This window comes from Pararge aegeria, chromosome 7, assembly GCF_905163445.1.
Source record: "Pararge aegeria chromosome 7, ilParAegt1.1, whole genome shotgun sequence".
Classification (NCBI taxonomy): Eukaryota; Metazoa; Arthropoda; class Insecta; order Lepidoptera; family Nymphalidae; genus Pararge; species Pararge aegeria.
The window spans coordinates 1,891,613-1,907,967 of NC_053186.1; positions in this window are offsets into that span (position 1 = coordinate 1,891,613).

The window sequence follows — 16,355 nt, forward strand, 5'->3', positions numbered from 1 at the left end:
GATAAAATCCAAATCGCTATATTTGTGAGTTCACTGAGAGTGCAACAAAATAAATCCGTCTTCTCGGCTATCACATTGAGGGTACGGAGATATTTTTATATACTAGTTTATATACTACGACGACGCACACATCGCTATCTAGCCCCTAAGTATGCGTAGCTTGTGTTATGGGTACTGAGATGACTGATGAATATTTTTATGAATAATACACATAAATACTTATAATATACATATAAACACCCAGATACTGAAAAACACTCGTGCTCATCACACAAACATTTTCCAGTTGTGGAAATCGAACCCACGGCCTTGAACTCAGAAAGCGGGGTCGCTGCAAACTGCGCAATTCGGCCGTCCAAAAAAAAAAAGGAAATAAATTTTGAATTTGGAACTCTTAGATCATTACACCCCTGTTTTAACAAACGTTTGTAAACATAAAAATCGTTTCAATATGATACGCTTCTGATTCCGTTCGGTTAAAAAATCGATGGATTTTGGAAGACAGTTCGAAAATAGAAATCCGCTTGACCTAGACCTTGTTAGAACGGAAACGGATGCAAAATGGCTGATTGTATACTTTGACACTTACACTTATGTTAATAGGTGTCTGTGTAAAAATAATTATAGCTCTATGGATGTGGGATGTCCCGTTGATGTCGGTGTATTCAGTCTGATATTAAAATTCATTTTGTTATTGAGTTTTGGCTTTGGAATTAGACTTTGAGGGTTGATTTCTTACGCCTAATACTAATAATCGATCCGATTCAGAATCCTCAGATCAACTGAAGATTCTGGATTTGACTGACTGATTAAAAAGCAAAGTTACCCAATTTAACTGTATGCACCGATATTACTTAAGTTTATCGGCCGATTTGCGTGGCTCTTTTTTTAGTCAAGCTTATAAAAGCGAATTAAATAACCGAAGTGTCGAACGCAAAAACAGCAACCAACTTTCTAAAGAACAATGTGAAGAAAAAAAAACGTAAAAAAACATGGCGTCACTAACGAGCCGTCGCGCGCTGTCACAGCTTTCCCGCCTAAATAGCTGTCAACTGTCAATCGTCCGCCATTGTAGTATAATTGTTAGTTTGTTTAGGCTTCGTTGCTTTTAATATTAAGTTTATGGTGAAAGACTAATATTAAGTTAACGGATTTCAGCATCAACAGACGTACCGACCTTTAACTTTATACATTTTATTTATCGTTAGTAGTAATGTTACAAATGCGAGCGTATGTATGTTCGTTTGTTCTTCAATAACGTAGCAACGGAGCAACGGATGAGGAGTTTTTGGATATAGTTGTTTAATGAATCGCAGTGTGAAATCTAAGTTTGTAAGTTATTTTTTTATTCCACTAGATGACGTTATTTTAAGTGACGATTGAGTTTAAGATGGTAGCGAGGTAACCAGTTTATAATTTTTTATAACGTCAACGACATCGTAAAGAAAAAGCTATCTTAGCTAACTTAATACTAACGTGGTCACAAAACCACTGTTACAGCATAACGCTGGGAGATACAACACCACAGTAATTTTAACGTTACATATTAATATGTCACTGCCAACATAGAACTATATTTCTTTGTTTATAGTTTATTTTATTTAGTTACCTAATTTTAAGATCTTTTTTTTTATGTTCTCATTGATAAGTGTGTTTTGTCCAGCGGGTACTTTATATGTAGTTTCATGTGTTGTTTTCTTTTCTCAAATGAAAAAAAAATATTTTTATTATTAACTTCCTTGGCGTTACGTCTTTACGGCTGGGGTGAGCTCTGTGAGATCCTTGTGTATTGTAAATTCCTTACAATTTCTAAATTTCCTCTGTTCTGGTCTGGCTTCGGCCGTGGCTAGTTACCACCCTACCTGTGATGATTAGTTATAATAGTAAAAAAATCGCTCCCGCCGTTTGTAGGTTTACATCTTTTACAATACGCAACTAATATTAATACAGTTTTCAGCCATAGGAAGAGTGGTTCTAGAGGAAGGTATATGTACCATGCTTTGCTGTGGCACATTGTGATTGAATGGTTGAGAAAAATAGATAAAAAACAATCCTTGATGCGTATTATATATCATGCAAAAAGTTCAGCTCGATCGGTGCAGAACTTATTGAGTTTTTGAAGCGGATGTACACAAACTAACATAACATTTATATATATATATAGATAGATACAAGCGTATTATGGTAGAGTAAAAACAAGAAATTCAGTGATTTGTAATGTAAACTTATTTTGGTGCGCGATAGATCAAATCAGTGTACCAAATCAATATACCTTACAAAGATTGTATGCGTATATCTCCTAAGGTTAACCATTCTAATCTTTTACATATTACAAAAAAATATATAGTTTATTTACAAAGTTATTTAAAAAAATACAGTATCATTCTTTATCCAATTACATACATTATATACGTGTGTGGATTTCATGTAAGTAGATCAATATTGTCTATATCTGTATTTCATTCAAATGAATATCTGAGAAGATATCAGAGATTTTAAAAGAGGCGGTCTAGCAGCGGGCTGGGGCAACAATCAAACCCCGCTAAAAAATGTACCTACATAGGTTACTTACATCGCACCCATGCGAAGCCGGGAAGGGTCGCTAGTAGATACGCGATATTTTCTAATTGTCGGCACATCTATAGATGCTTTATATACAATGTGTATTATAAATTACCTAAGTAGGTACCACTCATCGCGTAAACTTGACATCTGAAGATAATATAAGATATATAGGCTGTAGAAACATTGTATTGAAAATTACAAATTGCATGTTGACAGAAACTAATTGCGCGTTACGTGTAACGGATTAAAACATTGTTTTTTTAGTAACCCCCAACGCATTAACGACAGGGTGTAATAAGTTTGACGTGTCTGTGTCTATGAATAGAATAGAATTACTTTACTAGCTAGAATTTAGTAGGTACATGTTTTGAGGTTTCAATAATTTACTGTGACTCCCAAACACTCAACTATTTTTTTTGTATATATATAACAGTATGAAAAAATTCAAAAGATTATACAAAACTAGGCAATCTGCTGTGACACGCGTGTGTTTGTGTGTGTGTGCACACATACTTACCGTACGGTTGAACAAATTTTGATAATATTATTTTTTTTGAAAGGTGAATTTGTCGGAAGTGTTCCTACTTCTTAGTTATGTTCAATTAAAATCAGAACAAGATGGCCGCTGCCACAAAATGGCGGACTGATATATTGTAGAATATACAATACACTATTACACTCTGTTATACATGAAACGTTGGAGTTGGAAAGCTGGGGGTTTATTATACTTTTAATTAAAAAAATTTTTTAGTCACCGAAAAAGTACTGAATTAAAGTAGTTTTCACTTAAAAAAAATGTTACTTTTCCCTGAGATAATTGCTGGAGAGCAAATAAACCGCGTTATATCGCAATAAAGAGCCGGCGAAACCGCGAACGAGCGGTGTGTTTACAAAATTACACCGACGCAGCTTAAGGCGATAGCTGACTATTAACAGTAGTAGAACTTTTTGTGGCACAGCTCATCAAAATTTCTTTATTCATGTAGGCCTATCACAGGCACTTATGAGGCGTTCATACATATTTGTTTACATAATTGTTACGGGATGGTGATAACTTCGTTCGCCAACTTAAATCTAAAGCTACGAGGGTTCCAAACGCGCCCTGGTCTAAGAAGAGCCCACAACAAACTTAGCCGGGTAAATTTATTTTTTTTGTTATCACCATCATCTTCCAGTAAATTTAAATTAAGCTATGTAGCTAGAGCAATTCACACCCAAGCTTTTTTATCGTTTAAATAATCCTTAATATTATATTATCATAGCATTTAAAATTGGGAAATACGACAGACAGACATATACCCACCCGCGCACATACACATACACAGACACCACAAACTTATAACACCCCTTCGTTTTTACGTTACCTCCTCAGCTCTGTGTTGCAGTAACATGACAGTGGGTACCTTCCAAGGAATACTACAACGCTGATGATCATATATCTATACATATTAGTGTTACCTTATATATATTTTGGATACAAGTAAATTATGTAGTCTCGATTATGCAAATCAAATATGTACTATACTGGGAACCCAACCCTGGACATTGCACTTGCACTTATTAAATCACACGATTGTGCCAGGGAGGTCGGCAAAATAAATCTAAAAATAACACGTTGTTATGAAACCTGAAGCCCTCGCCTTAACGAGCCCGTACAAGCCAATAAAACCCGGGACCACACACGTAGCGAACGGAAATAAACGTAGCACTTCCACTCGCCGTAACACACATACAAACACACACGTAACAGCACTGAAATTACGTTTTAATTACATCTAGCCAAACATGCTTCGCGTTTGATTATGTTTTTCATCCCGCGGAAGTTGGATGGAAACTACTGGGACGAAAGAATTTTTTATTTAAGTAAAACTTCTTTAGGCGCGACTAGGAAGTAAATCCGATTTTTTTCTGACAGAAGTAACGCTTACTTCAAACGTCTGTCTAGTTTCTTCTATTTATAATTAATAATTATTTGGATTGGTCGTCAGTACATGTCATATACACCACGCTTCTTGACTTATACGCCAGCTAGTGGCAAATATCATAATCAATTAGGATTATTCATTTCCAATATTTTCAAACGGATCAATTGTGAATAGAAAAGTGAATAAAAATAAATAAATAAATACACTACGACAATACGCACATCGCCATCTAGCCCCAAAGTAAGCGTAGCTTGTGTTATGGGTACTAAGATAGCTATTGAATATTTTTTTTATGAATATAATAACATAAATACTTATAATATACAGATAAACACCCAGACACTGAAAAACAATTTTGTTCATCAAAACATTTTTCAGTTGTGGGAATCGAGCCCACGGCCTAGGACTCAGAAAGCATGGTCGCTTGTCCACTACGCCAGTCGGCCGTCAAAAATAGTTTTAAAAAAAATATTTTAAATTGCAAAGTTTTTTGTAAATCTCTAATTATACTTGGTTATTTATTACTTTTGTGATAAATAAATTATTAATAAATTTTCTGACGATTGCGATATTCTATAATATTCAATGACAAGGTTATATTGACGTGTGCTTAGCTAACCTTCAATTTTCTACTCCCATTTATTGTATTTAACAAATGAAAATATATTTGTTTTTAATGAAATTACATGAGGCTTTGTCAATGCTATGTATACTTGTAATTTAATATCAGTGCATATCATTGTGTGTGTGCTATATTGAAAAAAAAAAATGTGTGTCGTTAGTGCTCTTAATAAATAAATAAATGATTTATTGGACGCGCGGTGGTCATCGAACGGTAGGTAGCCATCTATAATGTGATGAATAATTGAATCGTAAAATTGGCTAAAACAACCGGTTGGGAGTGGGGTGACCACACTATCTTATACCTCGTCTTCATCCTAACTCACAGGGTTCTTACGTACCTATCTCACGACAGTACGTACGATTACGTACGATTACGTATCATTGCTGTCAAACGTCACTTTCTTCTGATAAGAACTTTAATCATGTAGTACATATTTTTATGCAACAATAGTTTTCTCAGCGCACGTCCAGTAAAGGCAAAATTTTACTGCTTTGGGTAACATTATTGCAATTTTCTTAAGGATCTCCAACTTTTTTGAAAATAAATTGTAGGCTATGCTACTTCTTGATAGTTAAACTATCATTTTGACGGCCGAGTGGCGCAGTGGGCAGCGACCCTGCTTTCTGAGTCCAAGGCCGTGGGTTCGATTCCCACAACTGGAGAGTGTTTGTGAGATGAACATGAATGTTTTTCAGTGTCTGGGTGTTTATCTGTATATTATAAGTATTTATGTGTATTATATTCATATAGAAATATTTATCAGCTATCTCAGTACCCGTAACACAAGCTACGCTTACTTTGGGGCTAGATGGCGATGTGTGTATTGTCGTAGTATATTTATTTATTTATTTATTTATTTATTATTTGGCTAAAAAATGGTCAAATTCGATCCAGTATTTTCGGAGCCTATTGGGTACAACCATACAAACAATAAATCTTTACTCTTTATAATATTATCATATAGGTACATAGATTGCTTAAAAATCTGAAAGGAGGTGCTTTCCGTGGATAGAACGCGGCCTCCCAGAAAAGGAAGCCGAAGCCTTATCCACTAGGCTATCACCGCTGCGACCTCTTGCATTTATAATATTTGCAATTAGTTGACTCGATGGTGACACATACGGAAATTCCCTCGATTTTCACACCTCATGGTCACACTACTAAACAATTTTGCACGCTGAACAGCTACTGGTTGGTAATAAAGTGGTAGGTATTATGGCGAGGCTGCCATTTTACGTGCATTATCGAAAGAGATACTTACTGACTCAACTACCAGTAATAGTTAAAAGACTATTATAAGCTCTAGTCGACTCGACGCCGAAATGGTCTGGTAGTCAGTGGCGTACACTTCAGACATGCACAAAAGCATTGCATACCCTAAAAAATTTGTATTACTCATAAAGGGGATGGATTTTTCCATTTTATGCCATTTCACACTTCTTTATGCATACCCTGGTCAAAAACCCTGTGCACGCCACTGCTGGTAGTGTGTTCCAACTTCGACTGCGGATAATAAACTCCTTGAACTGTGAACTCCATCTATTTTCCTTCTTTTATTCTATTCTTAATAGTCATTTATCTCCCTCTTATTTAAAGGATCGTTTTCGCTTTATTTCTGACTCATCTTCTCATTCCAACCTTCGATCCCGCCTTGGTAACCGTCTGGTACTCCCATTTTGTAAAACCTTCTGTAAGATATATACATATGTATTTATATATTTATTTATTTTATATGTATGTCTATTTATTGCCGAATATATGTGAATATTATATGTAGTATAATTGCACTATCCCGCTCTCTTGCAGCTTTTCCTTCTGCCAGAGGTTGCCTGTAAGAGATTGCTTGCAGCAATCTTGCCGCCTTTGCATGCCTACAATTCTTGTTGTTGTTTATTCTATATTTTATGTATATTCTGATGTTTGTGTGCAATAAAGTATTTCTTTTTCTTCTTCTTAAGTTCTTCAGTGATTCTTTCACCTTTAAGGCAATTATGCTCTGGAACAATCTGCCTGCTGAAATCCGTGGAAGTAGTTCCCTTCCGATATTTAAGAGTCGTCTGAAGGACTACTACCTCTCTTTTGATGGAATTAGAAGTAGATTCTTTAAATTCTTTTTCTTTCAAACTGTGTGTTAAAATCTACTTGCATATATTATGTTTGTTATATAATATACATAATATATATAAATATATATATTAGGTATATTTATTTAAATTACATATGTATTTGTACCTTTACTGCAAACCAAGTGCCACTGATACTCTTGCTCTTGGTGAAATATTTATAGCTAGCCACCTGCAGATGGATTTACCTTTGATACTTCTTATCCCACCCTAGGCCCCAGGGTGACGCTCCCGAGGGATTTTATCTTTGTTACCTATGCAAGGCTTCAGAATTAAACAAATCTATATACCTATATAAAAGAGAAAGTGTGTGGGTATGTTCCGTATAGGCTTCGAAACGGCTGGACCGATTTCGATGAAACTTTCCGGGAATTTCCGGATAGACCCGAGTAATCCTGTAAAGTTTGGTGACGATCGGATCACTCCTATTTTTGAACTGTCAAACTGTCAAATACAGCTTTTATTTACTATGATGATATTCTATTGTTGGGTGTACACGGGTGTAGATAATGATCTTCACCCGCTCGAAAAGAGAATAGAAGAGAATGAATACGGAGAGAAATAAATGATTTATATATTGTGAGACTTAAATTAAAAATTTATTGATGTCAGTATCTTGTTTAAATAAAATAAAGCAAAATCTAGCCCGGCGCAGCGGGCTGGGTACGCTAGTCTTTGATAAGGATGGCTTGCATTTCAGAGGCAGACATATAAATAAATATACTACTACAATACACACATCGCCACCTAGCCCCAAAGTAAGCGTAGCTTGTGCTTTGGGTACTTAGATAACTGGTGAATATTTTATGAATAATATACATAAATACTTCAAATAAACATAATTGTATTGTCACCAAAATCCAAAGTGTATACAAAATTTCAGATTAATCGGTTGACAGGAAGAGGGTGAAATTTGAATTACTAAATTTGACCCAAGAATAATAAATAAAACAAAAGGGGTGAGCTAAATAAAACCGTTTAAAAACACCAGTATCTATATTCAGTATCTCCTGAGAAACATTTTGTGTTCATCTTACAAACATTTTCCAGTTGTGGGAATCGACCGGCCTTTGACTCAGGAAGCAGAGTCGCTGCACACTGCGCCAATTGGCCGTCAAATATATGATTCTCTTATAATTACTCGTAGGTACGTGTAAAACTTACGGTCCCAAGGGATTTTTATAAACGCGAAAAATTGCGTTTGAAAATTCAAAATAAAACATTTGAAATTTCTCAGTTAATATGTTACTTTTCTAATTCTAAAATTATTACGTTCTAAGCTATATGTACCGGTTTAATCGAATTTTGATGATGTCTGCAGCAATGATGGCGGGCGCGGGAACTTTGACAGCTGTCAGTGTCCGCGAGGGCGGGAATCGATTACGTTCAGGAACTGAACTCACAGCTATAAAAAGTTATATAATGATGTTGAATTAGGAGGGGTTTTGATTTGTCTTAATGTGTTTAGTATAGAGTTACTGTAATTTTGCTATAGGTACTAAGCTACGTTTAAAAATAATAATAATATCCCATGATATCGTGACATAGTGTGATATAGTACCTATCGGCCGATTAGCGCAGTTTGCAGTGACCCTGCTTTCTGAGTCCAAGGCCGGGGATTCGATTCCCACTACTGGAAAATGTTTGTGTGACGACCGGGAATTTTTGAAGTGAAAACTTCTTTAGCGACGTTGAGCACTTTTTCTGTAATGGGTATAAAATCTTAAACTCGCGTCAGGACACGTGACCTGATCGAAAAAGCGTAAGACGGATGGAGAGTAGACAGCTATCCCCTCTCTACGGCGCGGCGAAAATGTAATATAAATAGTTTAATAATAATAGTTAATAATAATAGTTAAGTGTTATAGTGTAATATTAATAGTTTTAAAGTGTTACATTTTTAATGTAATATAAATTGTCATGTTTGTGTACGATAGCGCAATAAATGAATATTGTATTCTACCACATAAATGATAGTACTTTTATACTGATAAAGCAATTGGTGCAAAATTATTCCCTAACCATTCCAAAATATCAAACATGCTCAACGTTAATTAATAATCAAGTTTTCACTTCTGCCGGCACTCCCGGAGGGCAACCCGTCTTTTTTTTTTAGTGTCTGGGTGTTTATACGTATTATTCATGAAAATATTCATCGGTCATCTTAGTATCTGCCTGGTGGGAGGCTTTGGCCGTGGCTAGTCACGACCCTACCGAGAAAGACGTGCCGCAAGTGAAAACCGATTAGGGGTATGACTACCATACTCCCTAACAGGTTAGCCCGCTACCATCTTAAACTGCATCATCACTTACCACCAGGTGAGATTGCAGTCTAGGGCTAACTTGTAGTGGAAAAAAAAAAATAAAAAAAGTACCCGTAACACAAGCTACGTTTACTTTGGGGCTAAATAGCAATGTGTGTAATGACGTAGTATATTTGCGTATTTATTGTTTATGTATGATATCGCACTGCTGGGCCACCTTTCTCATGAAAAACGATTAAGGGGTGACCTTTCAAAAATATCGCATAAAGTTACTGATATAAATTTAAAATAACATAGCCTTAGCCGATAACAGTCCAAAAACCTGGAACTATGGAAGGCTTCCTCCAATATTGCCCTTGCCAAAATCACCATGCTGGGCAAACGCGCTTATCATTGCAGTAGACTAGTAGTAGCACGGAGGAAGCTGATGCCCGTTCTCTGTTAAATTCCCTTAGTCGCCTCGCACGACACCGACAACAGGCAGGATGAATAATTTTAAAAAACTACCCTACGATGGTCGCAAGTATCTACTATATCCAAAAAATTATATAATTTTACAGAAATCTCCTCTGAGAATGAGAAGGGTTGGGGGAGGGGGTTTACCACGCCGGCCAAGTACAGATTGGTAGACTTAACACGCTTCTTGAGAACGTTATGGAGAACTCTCTGGAACGTTATGAAGACTTCCTCACAATGTTTTCCTTCACCATTAAATCAAGTGATTATTTGCATATTTAAATGACACCTATCTTAAAAGACAATCTAAAAACATACACCATTTATCAATTTACATCAATATGCAGGTAGGTACAATAATGTTCTTTTCGCAGGAGTTGAATGAATACGTATTTATAGAATGCAATTGATAAATATGAACATTACAAATAATAAAACGGTACAGGCTTAATACGAACGGTAGTTTTTTATTAAATAAGCTTTAATACAATACCGAGGATACTGATATTTTTCGCAATACGCTTATAATTTTTTCGCATGGGGCCAACTGATGGGAAAAAGGTACAGCCTTGCCGCCATTTCAACAGCCGTCGTACCACACGTTTCACGTTAACTCGCGCGCCGAGCGCGCCGCTAGTTCAATGCTGCCACCCTCGTGACCACAGATAACACACGGTATCCATGGTCGACAACATCTATGTGACCGTCTATTAACGCGGTTTTCATCGATGTCATTTAAATATTAATTACAAGGTAACAGCTTAACTTAAAACTCCGAAAACATTGCACTTGCCGGGGATCGAATTCGGTCCTTTTTAAAGGGGAGACGAAGACCTAACTACTACGCTATCACATCATAGTAGTATATAGACACCTCATTTCAAAACACTATATTGAAATAAACCCCAAATCACAAATCACTCGGGGCGCGTTCACACTGGGCCGGTATATAAATAAATATTGTAAGGTGAGGGCGCGTCTTCTACATTAGCGAGCATTGTATACGCACCTGGCCTTTCCCGGGAGTGACCACGGCTTTAGAGTCACTGGGATTTACAAAATTACTAGCGCTTTCAAGGCGTATGGTTCCCACGACTACAAAATACATAAGGCTAGTTGGAAAATGGTACTCAACTTATGCGGTATAAATTATACCGTATAATAATAAACACTTAACTTTTTTCTAAGAAAAAAAAATTTACATAGCACGTCGGGGTAAGAACCTACTACCAATTCTTATGTCTGCCGCCAAGCAACATTGTTTTTTTCCGGTCTGAAGGGTTGATGTGATGATGGTGATGATGAACTGCTTATCTCTGATTGCAAATTTAAAAAAAAATCTATTAAAAACGTGTTTGTTATTAATTTCTTTAATAAAACTGCCAATAGCACAGGTTAGCCCGCTACCATTACAATTTAATAAACATACTACGACAATACACACATCGCTATCTAGCCCCAAAGCAAGCGTAACTTGTGTTTTGGGTACTAGGTTGACTGAAGAATATTTTTATGAACAATGTACATAAATACTTATAATGTTAACTGATAAACACCCAGACACTGAAAAACATTCATGATCACACAAACCTTTTCCAGTTGTGGGAATCGAACTCACGGCCTGGGACTCAGAAAGCAGGGTCGCTGCCCACTGCGCCAATTGAGTGGTCAACAAAACATTATGGTATTGTGTTTTCAGGGAAAGTGTTAACATTCCTTATTTCATAGCTTAAACGATATGCGCGCTCGTCTTGCTGCTCGCGAGCGTGACTCCGAGCAAGAAGCTCGCGCTCGAGACAAAGAACTGCATCAGCTCCGAGCAGAAGTCACCAGGCTGACCAAGATCCTCGTTGAGCAGAGGTAAACTTCTCCTTATACTCATCATCGTCCTCAGCTTTAAAGCGTCTCTTAAAAGCGTCAAATGAGATAAATTTACCAGATGAGATAACAGACAAGTAAGCGCAAACTTGTAGTGGAATAAAATAATGCAAATAAAATTTTAAGAGATTTCATGGACACTCTACAGGGTACCCCGAAATCGGGCGAATCATCATATTTCATAAGCGGGTGAACATTTTTCTTAATCTACCCTCGGGGGAGGGTTAGATCACTCCCCGTTAAGTAACTTTTACCTCATAACAAACAATTCACAAACCGATGTAGGTAAGTAAATTGCGAAAATATTTGCCAATTTTTTTTACCGGATACAATTTAGACAGTGGAATTGTATAATCTATATCTATACTTATAATAAAACTGTAACTAGCAGATTTCTGTACATTTAATGTATTTTGAAAATTTTAACCTTGGGATGCTTTTTAATATTCAAAATTCAAAATTCAAAAATCCAAATTCAAAATTCAAATTCAAAAATTGAAAATTCAAATTCAAAATCCATTATTTCAAGTAAGCCTAATACAAGCACTTTTGAAACGTCAAGTCTGTAATAGATGCCGAGTCCAAAATAGATTTTTATTTAATTTTTGTCAGTCTGCCTGTCTGACTGTCCGGGCATACTACTAAACGTGAAAACTACTGAACGGATATAAATAAAATTTGGTGTAGTGGTAGCTGGTACAACCAGCCGGGTCAACATATAGGATACTTTTTATGTCGATAAACCGTTTCCTCCGGGAAATAGGATAAAAAAATTTGTCAAGTTTACTTCATAGCTTCGTTAAATTTGAACCGATTTTTTACTAACAAGCATGTGTTGTCTAATTTTACTGAAAATCTGAAAAATATTGTCGGAGATAAAGGACATAAGCGAAAAATATAGTTTTGGAATAAATCTGGCCCTGGCGGCGCTGCAATTAGTCTATGTTTTTTTAAGATGTTAAAACCTGTAATAACCGATTTGGTGCCGACGAAGTTGCACGGGTTAGCTAGTAAATAAAGAAAACCGTAGTTGGGTTAAATACTAGTCCTAAATCTAACTTATATTCAACAAACAAACAAACTCTTCAGCTTTATTGTATAAAGCTGAAGAGTTTGTTTGTTTGTTTGTTTACTTGAATGCAATGATCTCAGGCCTGATTTGAAAAATTATTTCAGTATTGGTTTAGTGTTCCAGTGCGATGTCGCGTATGAATCGATTAGGGGTACGACTACCATACTCCCTAACAGGTTAGCCCGCTACCATCTTATACTGCATCACCACATACCACCAGGTGAGATTGCAGTTAAGGGCTAGCTTGTAGAGGAATAAAAGAAAAAAAGCGCATTTATCGAGGAAGGCTGTGAGCTATAATTCTACAGCACCAATGAAGAACTTATCAAAATCGAGGTTTTCTTATCCTTTTGAGAGCTTCCGCTGCGTAAATAGTAAGAGTTTCCATGAAATCATACTTGACACAAAGATTTTCCACTTTAAAAGTTGTAAAAAAAGGTCGCGACAGCATGTGTCTATCTTTTAAGGTATAAGCGGACGAAGTCGCGAGGGATTGCAAGTCCCATTCCTATGTAGGGATAGGGATAGGGACTTGCAATCCCCTACTTAATATTATAAATGTGAATGTAAGTTTGTTTGTTACGCTTTCACGCAAAAACTAACCGATCATGATCATGAAACTTTGTACACATATTCTTGAAAGTGTTAGAAGTAATATAGGAGGATACTTTTTATCCCGACATTAAGCTCCGTTCTTTTGAGAGAGGGGATGAAAGTGTTCGACGATTTTACATCATAACTCCGACAAATTACGAGTATAACCGATTTAAATAATTTTTTAACTATAGAGGTTATAATATGTGTTTAATTTTGCCCAACTTTTGTGTAGATCTGATGAATTTGATTGAAGATAGAGGAAATAACTCCTCAGCGGCCAACAGCAACCCCCTCATTTAAGGTACTGAATACGACACTGAATACTTAAAATTTTTTTAGAACTACAACTAAATTGAATGCCACATCAAAAAACAAAATCAAACGCAGACGAAGTCGCAATAGCTAGTTATATTATAAAGCGAATGGGTTTGTTTGTTTGTCCTTGCTTCAGCCCTAATTAAGTAACCAATCAGCTTGAGTTTTGGCATAGAGTTAGTTTAAAGGACGGAGAGTAACATAACTCAGAAAAGTTAAAAGTGTTTGCCGGAGATGAAACGTGGTTCTCCGATGTGATGTGATGAACGTGATGCCAAAGCCTTACCCACTAGGCTATTAAGTATCACCGCTTTGATTACTCACTGTAATAAAAACCACTTACTCCCTGTATGTAAAGCTATCACATCTTATCTACAAAACCAATTAAATAAGTCACCAAGGACCAGAGACACATGAGAGTTAAGAGTCCGTAACACAAAGATATCTAATAATAAAAAAATCAGCTGTCGGTCGGTGGGCACAAACGTTATAATCTGAACCGAAGAAATTACAAGAAAAAGTTCTTAAGACGAGAAAATAATATACAGGTTGCTCCGAAAATAAATTAAAGAAGAAGCTATACTTCTTATTATTGGTGAACATTCTTTCTATTATATTCTTTTGCGCAGCAATAGAGTTAAATCTGGATAGTTATGTAGGTTATCTTAGATCAATATAATCATCACCAGCTCATTGTAACCCACTACCGTACACAGATCTTTATACAATAATTAATAATAACGTGACTAAATAATTGCAGCATTGTGCTTTACACAAAATAAACTGTGTGTTTATTCTGCAACATAAGCTGTTACACACTTTCTTCGTCCGCGTTTATTTTTCCTGCGATAAAAGTACCCTATATTTCGTGAAAGAAGGAAAAACCAACAAACAGTCTTTCGTATTAACAATGTTTGTATCTACATCGTAAATTGTATAGTGTAAGTTCTATTTTTTATTTATGATGCAAGTAGATACTTACACCAATTCAAAAGTATTGTTTCTTCAAATAAGTAATAACAATATTTAGGATCATTGGTGATATGCGTCATCTACTTATAGTCTATCGGCTGATTGTAGATGACAATGATGAAAAAAAAATGGTTAAAAAAGTGATTCCTTGTCCATCCACATCTTGTTACTTCTTTTGTAACTTCTTTGAAATTTAATTGATTGATTGAATTCCTTTTTGCACTCGATACTTACGATAGAGAAACCGTAAAGCTAGTTTAAGTGTTACGCAATGGCGGTCTTTTCGCAAATGCGATATGAACTTAATAAATTATTAAATATTAGTATGGACTGTTTAAGAGCACCCTGTGTAGAACATTAAGCCGATAGCTCCTTCCAGAGACGCAATTTACCCAAATGACATTCTACCGAAAAATATAAATTCCCCCCCAAAAAAATAAGGCAGCCACATTAAGTATGTTCGCTCCGAGCTCCGAAACATTGATAATTAAAAAAAAAGAACAAAATGGCCGACGCTTTCAACGTCCTTCGCCTCTCGATAAAAAATAAAAAGCTTCCAAATTCAAATCGGACGCGGCTGGAGATGAAAAAGCGGGACTAATTTCATGCGCTCACGCAGTGTTCCATTTTCAAAATGACATTAGAGAGAGCGAGCTAACTTTTACTGTATGTTAGAAAGGGATGGAGTCATTATAAATGTATTAATCGGGTCGTAATTTTGCTGAATATGTTGTATAAGCCGAGGTAAATTATATTTTAGAAACCGTGGGGTCCATCCATATTTTTTTTTAGTTGATGAACCATAAAAACTTTGGGTTTTTAATAACATATTTTCTGGTTTAGGTTAACTGTTTTTGGAATCATGTTTTTTGGACATCGGAGAGTTTTTGGAAAGGTAAAATGTTTTAATAACTAATTAAGTTTAAATCGTACGGATTTGTTACGGTCGGACTTATTTGTTTCGTTTCTGCTTTTAAATTCGAACCGAATAAAATGTACCTGCTTTTCTCTTCATTAGTTTGTAAACCGCTTCTTACAGATAAAATATTAACTAAGTGAAAACTAAATTCCAAATTTAATTTAAATTACTTAAGCACTTGAGCCTTGATTAAGTAGCGAAAACCTCATCTTCAAAAACATTCAAGCATTATTTTCTGATTTCTATACCTACATAGAGAAATCAGAAAATAAGAAACCAGAAATGTTTTCATTATGATGACCTATGATTACATAATCATGACCTAAAAAGAACTCCCTATTATTCCGATAAAAAATAAAAAGCAACAGTAAATAATAATAATAATAATAATAATAAAAATCCTTTATTGCCATACACTATTGCTAATACAAGATTAATAACTAAAAGAATCATCCATTAATATTAACAATATGGCAAATGGCCGCAAACTCAGCCTACAGCCTCAGAAACTCAGCCTCAGAAATACAATCAAAGAACCTAATTTCAAAAAGGTGTTCGAAATTCAAACCGGGCCAAACTCCCAAACTAGTCCCTTCTGATTACTATATCCCCACAAAAATAATTCTCACTAACGACGTTTAAAA